The following is an 11,228-nucleotide window of genomic DNA, read 5'->3' on the forward strand; positions in this document are numbered from 1 at the left end:
GCCTACATTAAAAACTATAACACTTTTTGTCTGCAAACTAAGACCCATTTTTGTGGGGATATGACTATGTTTAATGAACTTTGTCTATAACAAATGACTGCCTTAATTGTTCTTACATTCATTAATGTATAGCTTATTTTACGTCTCATTCTTTTTTTATTTAACAAATGTTACTACAGCATGTCCCTCCCTCATCCCCATAGCCAAGGATTTGGGAAGCACCCTCTAGAAATTTCTGAGAGTAGGGGCAAGGTAGGGGTGTGTGATTTACAAGCATGGATGAAGGATGGGGAATGTATTATAGGATCCAAGGTGAGTGAGGGGGGATGAATTACAGGTAGGGGGGTTGAATTAAGGGAGGGCAAGAGGTGGGGAATGAATTGCACGATGGGGATGAATTATTGACTATGGAAATGATTTACAGGATGGGGTGCAGGTTTGCTGCTACACTGATCTCTCTATCCCTTTATTACTTGCTATATCACTCACTTTATCTCTGACATGATTTTTCTATTATTTGATTTCATTACTTTCCTATCAGCCTGTTACCTGTTAGCCCAGAGATCCACTCTCCCAGCATTCCCTCTGATTCCAACTGACAGCTCCCTCACGTTTTTTGCTTTGATTATCCCAGTAGAGAGAGGCGCAGTAGAGAGAGGCACAATCAGCTAGCTTCCCAGATACATATTACTACATTTAATACAAAGCAATTTGGTCATTACACTCATTACTTAGTATGACCCTCTCTGTGTCCACTCCTACCCTCTAGAATGTAAGCTGTCAGAGCCCTCTTTCCAAGTATTTACTTTATATAATTATGTACATTTTTTGTTTGTATTTATGTAATTTTTGTTGTTGGTTCGAAACCCTATAAGGGGCCCTGCACTGTGGACCCCTTGCGATAGCTTATAAATTAAAGATAATAATAATAATTCAGTATGAGAAGGTGGAAGGCTGACGCTCTACATATGGGGGCTAGATCCCTAGCACAAGTCCTGGCAGTGAAGACATTTACTTCTGTGCTCCAATGTGCTGCAAGGTATGATGGGAAGTAACATCACACTTTGAGGTAGGGAGTATAACTATTGGATATCGGAAGGGAACAAAGACAACACTTGAGGTGAAGGAATTTTTTATGTTTTGTCAAAAAGAGATATACATAAATGCCAACGGTGGAACATAGCTTTCTGAACTAACCTTCATCCTCCTTTTTACCTGAAACTTGAACATTTTTCATAAGAAATTACACTACTGCTTATCATCATCATCATCTATTTATATAGCGCCACTAATTCTGCAGCGCTGTACAGAGAACTCACTCACATCAGTCCCTGCCCCATTGGAGCTTACAGTCTAAATTCCCTAACATACACACATAGACATAGAGAGACTAAAGTCAATCTAATAGCAGCCAATTAACCTACTAGTATGTTTCTGGAGTGTGGGAAGAAACCAGAGTACCCAGAGGAAACCCACGCAAACACAGGGGGAACATACAAACCCCACACAGATAAGGCCATGGTCAAGAATCAAACTCATATATCTTCATGTTCACCAGTACTATAGCGTGTTACAACTAGTTTAATTACACTCACATCTTCTCCTCTGCCTTCTTCGTGGCAGTAGCTGCCACCGCACATGGGGTATATAAGTTGTAGCTCTGTTTCCAACAGACAACACAATACTAAAGTAAAACCCCAGGCTACATACAGTAACTGAGCCAAGGCAGGTAATTCCAAGAGTGTCTGTTCAGCAAAAGCCTTCTCCCTAACTAGAATAGGATGGAAGTTCAGTTATTATAAGTAGTAAAGGAGTTATGCTTGACAGCAGCTCACTGTTTTAAGGTTTCTGATTTTGGTTTTGTGTTTCCATCTTCTGCTGTCCTCATTTCACCCATAATGCACTACTGGTAGCTGCACAGAAATGCCATCCACCAAGGACTGCTATATTATTGGTGGGTGATAATGCTGCTGTCTTGTAACAACAACACTCACCTTCCTATCCAGCTGCTACAATTGCTATTTTGTTTCCTATATCAGATGTTCCCCAAACCTCTTAGATTGTAAGCTCATTTTGGCAGAGTTATCTTTACCTTTTGTTTCATGTCATTGTATATAATTTATTTGTGCTACTTCAGTCTACACTGCTGCATAGTTTGACAGCGCTTTATAAATAAAATATAATATGAATATAAATATTATTCAAATTTATACATATATAGTATACTAACATTGTGCCTAATAGATAAGTGAGTTTTACCACCTACAAGTTTTTTCTATTTACAGACACAATATTACAATCTCTTTTGAGTAATGTGAGTACTGCAAGATTTATGTTCTGCATACTGAATGCAAGGCACAATATCAAAAATCAAATGAAAAAACACAAGCCCACTGTTTCACCAAACCTAAAAGTTCATACTCCATAAAGTATTTGAACATAAACATAACTGGATTTCTTTAATATTTTAAAATACCTCGTATTAAGCCCATGGTGATACTCTAGATGCAGAAAACAGACAGCAATCATGCTGCCTATTTTAAATCTGAGACAATTTTTTAAATATATATTTTAGGTCATCTGATTTTTACCAATTTCTTTGTAAGAAAATATTGGGCCATAATTTTAGCAGTTACTTGAAATACATATTTGTACAACAAAATTGGACATTTGTGCCTGATATAATACAGATCAGATGTGAAGCTGGTAATCCTTTAATTTAACATTTTCAAATGTCAAAAACTAGACCCTAAAGGAATGGAGTGGAGCCAGGGAATCAGTACAGCACGGTCCATGTTTAGGGTCAGAAGAAGCTGGGATCAGTGGGCCGTTGCAGACAGGATGGTCAGGGGATAGGTAATAAGGACAGGGCTGACAGCAAACAGGAATATCCAAGTAACAGATCCAGAGGTCAGATCAATCTGAGAACGAACAGGGTCCAAATAGCAAACCAAGGATCACAACGAAAGGTCAATCCAGAGTGCTGCAGAATCCATAGAACACAATAGCAGAGCAGGTCAGCAATTCCTCAAAGAGACACTATAACCGGCAAGGGAGGCTAATACCCCATTCATACTGCACCAAAATCCCGGGTTTTTCCTGGGTCGAGCTGAAACGACCCGGGTCTTGGTGCAATATGAATGGTACAAGTGAAAAATCCCGGGTCTAAAAACCCGGGTCTTCAACCCGGGATTTATCGAGGGGTAATTCCCGGGTCGGACCCGGGTTGCCTGCAGCCTGCACTAAGAATGGTGAGGGAGAGAGAGAGAGAGAGAGCGAGAGAGAGAGAGAGAGAGAGAGAGAGCGAGAGAGAGAGAGCGAGAGAGAGAGAGAGAGATTTTTTTTTTTCATATTCCAGCTTTCAGCCAATGAAATGTTCTCTGGTGATGACTCCCACAAATTGCCAGGGCACAGACTTGTGCAGTATGAATGGGGTCAACCCGGGAAATTCCCGGGTCCAAGGTGCAGTATGAATGGTGTTTCTGAGCTGGGACGCTCCGAGCCCCTGCAAAAACCCGGCTTCAAAAACCCGGGATATTGCAGGGGCGGCAGTATGAAAGTGGTATAAGCTCTCCCTGCCTTAATTACACAAAGTAGCCAATAAGAGAAGAGGGGAAAGCTGCATCATAATAAGCCTCAGGGGCTGCCTAATTAATGGGTTTAACTAAGTAATTAGCCCACAGGCTATTTGCCAACCTAATGCGCATGCATCTGACTGCCACGCGTTGTCAGGACGCAGCACTGGTTAGAAATGCATCCTGGCCGTTGCCATGGTGACGGCCGGTGTTGAGCAGGGGAAAGTAAGGACCCAGCTGTTGCCATGACAGCAAGGATGCAGCTAGTTTTATGTATGTACTGCTTTCCACACTGCCTTGTAATACGCATTACTGGTGACTGCATATGTGGGTTACCGGTGGATCACTGCCAAAGCAAAGCAAGGACATCTGCATCACCGGAAGGGATGTATGACCAGCAGTTATGGCATGATTGGCTGGCCTTGTCACGTGGGGATCAGAATCTTTAAAGACTGGTTTCCCCACGCTTAGAGACATTTTGTGAGCAAGAAACAATGAGGAAGGTGCTTGGGGCACTAGTGCTAATTAATTAAGCAAAAAGGGGAGTGCAGCAATCCAATTAGGGTGAGGGATATGTTTACAAGGGATCTGAAGTGTGCCAGTGAACTTCCAGGTGAGCCCTGTGAAGACCTACTGTTGTGGATATTTTTTAGTCCCTGCTGATTATTGCTGAGTCCTGTAACAGGGTCTTCTCTCCATGTTGACAGATAAGTGTGCTCACAGTTTATACTCATATACATCTCTATCACACATAGACTGACATATAAGCACAGAACCATACTGTATCTAAGTTGTGTGATTACTGTATTGCATTTCTTCATTAAACAATAACACGGTTAACTTCAGCCAAGTAGTCTTTCCTTTCCAGACAACTGTTAAACATATATACTAAACATATATATTGCTGACAAGTTAATGTAACCTGGGTTACCAAGTGCACCAATGGTATCCAATTTTCCTTATTGTTAATATATTGTTTACATTAGATAGCCAGAATGAAAGGTTCTAATCTCATTGAATGTATAGGAGTTTTACGCCCCAGTGATTAGTGAATGAACTTTTATGACCTTCAACCCCATGTGTTATTCATGTGATGAGCTATATTTATCTATAAGGATTGTACTGGCCAACTTCTATTTAATTTAATCTCATTTAATTCTATTACAGTCATGTCTACTTTGTTTGCTATTTTTTTTTTATCTATTCCTGGTCTACCACAGTAAACTGTAATTACTAACAGGCAATCAGGTTTAGTTTGGGTGGTAAATTATCACGGTTAAAGTGGTAGTACTGTAGGGACATATAATCCGAATATGGAGAGGTGTTTCATAGTTAACTAAGTGATTGATAAACTGCTCGATTGAGAGTTGTTTGAATGAGTTGCATTGCTATTCTGACTGAGAGCTGTGTTGGAAATTAAACTGTATATTGCATTTTGTACATTTCAAACCATTTATGTCTTCCCACCAATTCAATTCAAATCTATTTTCCCATAATCTTAACCCTTTATTGAATGTACCACAGTGGTTTTTATTCACATGCTTGGTTGTGTTATTCCTGAGAGGTCTTTGTGGATTCAAGGGGGTCTTCCAGTTGTACCTTAGTAAGACATGCTACCCATAACCTCATAGAGTGCAGCAGAGAAGATTTTGGTGGAGGCACTGTGCCGACAAGACAGAAAGTGAGGGACGTACACGCAACATATCTGCAACACCCCTCTCAGAGCTGGAGTGTTACAGAAATAACCTTGCCATAACCAAACACATGCAGACACAAGTATGGCAAAAGGCTATGGACACACAGAATAAATGTAGGTATTTTAGAAGTATTTGCATTTGATGCAAGTCAGTTGGCAACCAGTCTGTGAAGGGCAGAGTAGCATGAGATCCTGAACTGCTAGAACCGTCTTGTGAGATGTTCACCTATAACAGACCCCATTTCCGAGGAACTTGTTATGTTCCACAGTAATCGGTTGCCCCTAGGACTTAAGCTCGGCTAGTAGCAGTTGCTAATCTAGCACTTGCCTGGTGGAGTGGACAGAACACAGTAGGAGATAGGGAGCAACTAGAATGTTTATTAGCAGAACTCAGATCCAGACAGGTAAGGGTTAATGTAGAGTAACAGACAGGCCTAGGTAAGGAGCAAGAGAAATGAGCAGTTCCTTTTAAGCAAGTCTAAGTTCAGGGCAGGCAGAGATATAAGAGCAGATCTGCTAAACAAGCCGAGGTCAGAATGCAGGAGAAGATTGCAGATCCTATAAATATTGCAGGTAGAAATATGAGAGCAAATTTGTCTAACAAGCAGGAGAAGACAGAGAACCCTTAGAACAATCCGGGTCAAATACTTAGCAGAACAGGGCAGGATAAAAGGCACACTAGGTCAGCATTAGACTGGCAACAGTAAGCAGTTTATAAAATCAGCAAAACCAATCAGAGGTTGCTGGAAGATTGGTGGAAGAGTGCAGCAGTGATTGCAGAGTTGATGATGTAAGCTGAAACCTGAAGAGACACTGGTTGCTATTTACATAGCAACCAGCTGAGTCTGTGGAGAATGCCAGCAAGAGATCGGGTATGCAGCGGTGTTTACCACATATCTACACATATGAGAGCCACAGGCATTGTTAACTACAGGGAAGAGAAATAGGGAAGTAACAGATTAAGTATGCAGATGAGATCCTATTTTTTAACATAGCCTAATGTTGTAGTGCAACCACTATTCAAAGTGCAATGGAATGACAGGCACTAAATAAGCTGTGTGCAGGGACAAGGTAATGGTCGACCCCATAGAATAGCAAGGTTCAAAAAGTTAAACAATAAAATATTAAAACAATTTTACCATGTTCTCTATTTAAAAAACCTATATCCAGCAGAGATTATTAAAGATGATCCCATGCACAATAATTCTCCATTACTCTAATCAGAAAAGAACTGAAAAACCATCTACGGCCCAATCACACATTCACAAAGTGAACAGAGTTCATTGCATAGAGCACACTGGTCATAGGTTAAAAAAAACAGGCACCACACTCAAAACGTTATTAGTACAGTGAGCAGTGGTGGGATTCAGCCGGTTCGCACCGGTTCTATAGAACCGATTCCTAAACTAGTTGCGGTTCGGCAGAACCGTTTGCTGGCCTGCTGTGTGGCGGCGGCGGCGGGGGGGGGGGGTGGTTTGCAGGCGGGTTCTGGGCTGCTCCTCTTCATTGGTGGGGGGAGCAAAAAAAAATAAAATAGAGATTTACTCACCTGATCGCGGCCGCGCCGGCATCCCTCCTTCCTCTCTGCTCTGGTAATGCTGAATGACAGGCGTGACGTCATCAAGTCACGCCTGTCATTCAGTGAGGAGCAGCGCGGAGAGTAAGCAAGAAGAGAGAAGACAGAAGAGAGGAGAAGAAAAGAAAAGCTAATAGAAAGGTAAGTGAAAAAAGGGAATTAAGCAGAAAGGCAAACTATGAGGAAAAAGGAGATGAGAGAGGCACAGTAAGGAAAAAGGAGATGAGAGAGGCACAGTAAGGAAAAAGGAGATGAAAGAGGCACAGTAAGGAAAAAGGAGGTGAGAGAGGCACAGTAAGGAAAAAGGAGGTGAGAGAGGCACAGTAAGGAAAAAGGAGGTGAGAGAGGCACAGTAAGGAAAAAGGAGGTGAGAGAGGCACAGTAAGGAATAAGGGGAGAGGCACAGTAAGGAATACGGGGAGGAGAGAGGCACAGTAAGGTAAAAGGGGGGGTGGGAGAGGCACAGCATGAGAAAAAAGGGGGGAGATGCACAGATTGAGGGAAAAATGGGGAGACAGGCACAGTATGAGGAAAAAGTGCGGGGGAGAGGCACAGTATAAGGAAAGAGGTGGGGAGAGAGTCACAATAGTAGGGACTATTAATTTAAGATGGGGTGGTTTGGGGGTGAGTTTGGGGAGAATGAGGTCTCTATTAAATGTGCCTATGAATTATTTAATGGCAGTGACAGGTTCGGGAAATAGGTATATTTCTGAAATGCAAATACTATTCATTTATTGCTGGACCTGTTTGTAGGGAGGGAAATAGGTTTATTTATTAAATATGAATACTATTATTTTAATGTTGGGGCTGGAGGAAGCCCTAATTATTAATCGTGGGTGCTATTGATTTAACCTCGGGGCTGGCTGTAATTTTCTAAATGTACCCATTTTTTTTCCAAATAGGTCCTCCAACATTCCAGGATCCAGACAAGCCGCAAAAAAACCTGCAGCACAGGTGGTGAAAGTAAGTAGAACAGGTAGGAGAGAGCAGCAGAGTCTGTGAAACGTTGTGATTCTAGTGGGACAATCCTAATTTTTGGTGACCGTTCAATGGTGTACACAACAATGCAGGTTTTTTGGTCTGTAGGAGGGTGCATCAACACACCCATTAGCAATTTTGAATAAATATTGAATAAAATTTTAGTACATTTTATATATATATATATATATATATATATTATTTTTTATGTTAGTTATAATGTGCGGTATCATTGCTAGTTTTAATGTGCATTATCAATGGTATTTTTAATATGCGGTATCATTGCTAGTTTTAATGTGTGGTGTCAATACCAATTTTAATGTGGTGTTTTGATGATTGTTTTAATGTACAGTATTTTAGTTTGTGGAAACAATGATATTTCTTATGCAGACAACCCAGGCGAGCCCTCTGGGAGAGCTGTAAGTGTCATACTGTGGGCTGTAGGTGATGTAATGCAGCATCTGTCACTATTCCCTTAATTTTAGATCTTAGGGGCCCCCCTGTCTTAAGTGCCCCGGGCCCCCCAAAGCCTTAATCCAGCTCTGTGTGCGGCTGCTTTAAATTTTTTCACCTTGTGCACTGCAGCTTGCCCTGCTGGCCTGGACAACGATCCCAAATCAGTTTAATAGCTGACACCGGCCTGGCTCTGCTGTTCTAAGCTGTGCAGGGCTGTTCAGGCTGTCAGTTATCATGTAAGCCCCACCCTGCCTCCCTTGTTCTTTGCAACGATTGGCTCCCCCTAAACGTGTCCTGAACGCACAACAGACTGTGCAGAGGAGAGATGCGAGAAGATGATCCAGCCCAGGACGGAGGCCGCGGAGCCACCATCAGCCATCACGCGGCAGCGCAGAAGAGCAGAGCAGACAGGCAGCCCGGGCCGGGAGTACGGACATTACTGGGTCACTCACCGTCGCCGACCGTCGGCATCTGGGGTGAGTAACCGTGATGATGCTGATGTGCTGAGCCTGTCACTGCAGGTCTTACCGGCCTACCGCTGAAGGAATGGAATCCTACTCCTACAGTGCAAAGATGGTTAAGGGTAAATCACACAGCTGATGATGCTCGGATAAAAGCAAAGAAAATTGCAAGTGAGGACGCCAATCAAACAGCAATATGGAAATATTTTCACTAACTGTGAGGTATTTAATATTAAAAATCTTCCGTTACACATAATCTAGTTGTCTTTACCTCTTTTACTGTTCTTATTGCAGTATTTCATGCGTGAATTGTTAGACTACCTTTCGGTATATCTTTTGGTATAGTTAAAATGGTCATTAGGACATAGAACCTGTTGTTAATTTTTTTGAATCCCACCACTGACAGTGAGCCAATGCTAAGGAATCACTTCCTGATGAACTTTAGGACAGCCAAATAGCCTGGGAAACCATTAGTACTATGAAACCATTTATTGTAAATTGCATTACCCTGTGCAGGAGCTGCCTCTGGATAGATGTGGTGGCAACAGCAGATTATGAGGACCTCATGCTGATCTCAGCACATTGTGAGTACCTGGAGGTTAGTACCCTGAGCTATGGCTTTTGGAGTACATGAAGCTACAACGAGGCACATAGATACATTTGAGTCAGTATGGGGGCATATGAGGCTATATTGGGGTTTTATGAATATTTGTTATATAATAGCTTGTGATGCTATTAAAGTGTTTTTCTATGCGCCGCACATTAAGGAGCTCATGCTGAGTTGGACATAAGTTTGTATTTTTGGATGCATTTCTGTACTGTACATGAGCACCAAATTAATGTAGGCATACATCCATATGCAGATTTTGTTGTATGTAACACTTACAACTCCTTATGTAAGGACAGGAGGAAGAGGGGAGAGAAGGAGAAGGCAAACATAGGTTGAGTACAGTAAGGGCATGTTCACATAACTGTGACTAAGGTAGACCTGGAGGGCATGCAGATGTAAATAAACCTCTAAAGAGGCCTATCTCTTGTGTTTGATGGAGGCTTGGTACAATGAGATGCAGGGGAAGATGACAATCAACTGCACTAGTTAGCCACTTCTGATTGTGCAATAACCCCTTTACGTAACTCACTAGTGTATATGCTATATTATAGGAAGTTGTGGCAACTATTCTAATCAATTAATATAACCATTTGGACTGCAGCAAGAGTGAAGATTCCCATCGATTTCTCAAGGAGAAAACAACAGATGTATCGAATTGAATTGGAACTACAATTTATATGGATCATGCAAATGCTATATTTATTAATAACTGTCAAAACCAGAGGCAGGCTGGGATGGGGTAAGGGGGGATTCTGCTTCCCCCGGATCGGTCCCAGAGTAGGCTACCTTGGGCTGGATCACTGGGACACCTGCATTTTGTTCTTTTAATATGTTCTTAATAGGCTGTTGAGTCAAGTCTTGCCTCACGAGCTAAAATTTGGCAGATCTCCCCTGATCAAAACATTATTCTCTTTGGAGTATGTGGCTCTTCATTACATTATTATATTCTGTACAATATGGGTAATGCAACTTTTGCTATTATGGGACGTAAATATACACGTTTCTTACTCCTGACATAAACCTGGTGCATAGGCTAGTGATGTACAGCTGGATGCATCTTGAGATACGTCCGATGGGCTTTGTCTCTAATAAATTTCCATTTTTTAAAAATGATGTCAAAGCACCGAAAATCGGCGGTTTGTCGGAATCAGCGCTATTGGAAGTTTTTTACACAACTTCATTGGTGGTGGTGTTTGGGGAGTAGCAGAAGTTTGCAGTTGGACACAGTGAGAGCATTCCTTGTAAAGTGGGAGCACATACTTTCGCACAGCAGTGCAAGAGATTTCGCTTTGAGGAGTTATATTACTTTAATGAGATAAAGGTTTTGGAAAGGACACATTTTTAGTGTCTCGTTAGGGCACACAGCCATTTGCACGCCCCTTAAACATTTTATCTCATCTGTGAGTTGACAGAGATTGGGTCTTATTATATACTTTGTTTAGTGTAAAACAAAGTTTCAAATACACACATGTTGCTATGAGGCTAAACAGAGCAGTATCTTAGTAGAAGAATTGAAGTTATTTTTAATGAAAGGGAAAGTCTTGAAGTGGTATAATGTTGATACGTGCACAGCAGACAATCTAAACACATGGGTGTAAAATATCGTAGGAGTGTCTACATAAAAATGTTTTTCTGAGTTTCCTTCAGTTATTGGTGCTAGAGCATAGAATACTTACTGGTGGATTTTGTGTTCTCAGTGCGGTTTATCATTACCCCTGTGGGTAGGGCTTATCTTTTATTTTTTCATTTTTAATATTTGTGTTTTGATGCAAAACCCCTCCAAATTGGAGCTAAAATTTAAGAGCCATGTAATTACTGCCATTGGCAATTCAAGGAATGTCGCCAGACTAAATGTTTTATATTGTATATATTTTAT

This window comes from Mixophyes fleayi, chromosome 1, assembly GCF_038048845.1.
Source record: "Mixophyes fleayi isolate aMixFle1 chromosome 1, aMixFle1.hap1, whole genome shotgun sequence".
Classification (NCBI taxonomy): Eukaryota; Metazoa; Chordata; class Amphibia; order Anura; family Limnodynastidae; genus Mixophyes; species Mixophyes fleayi.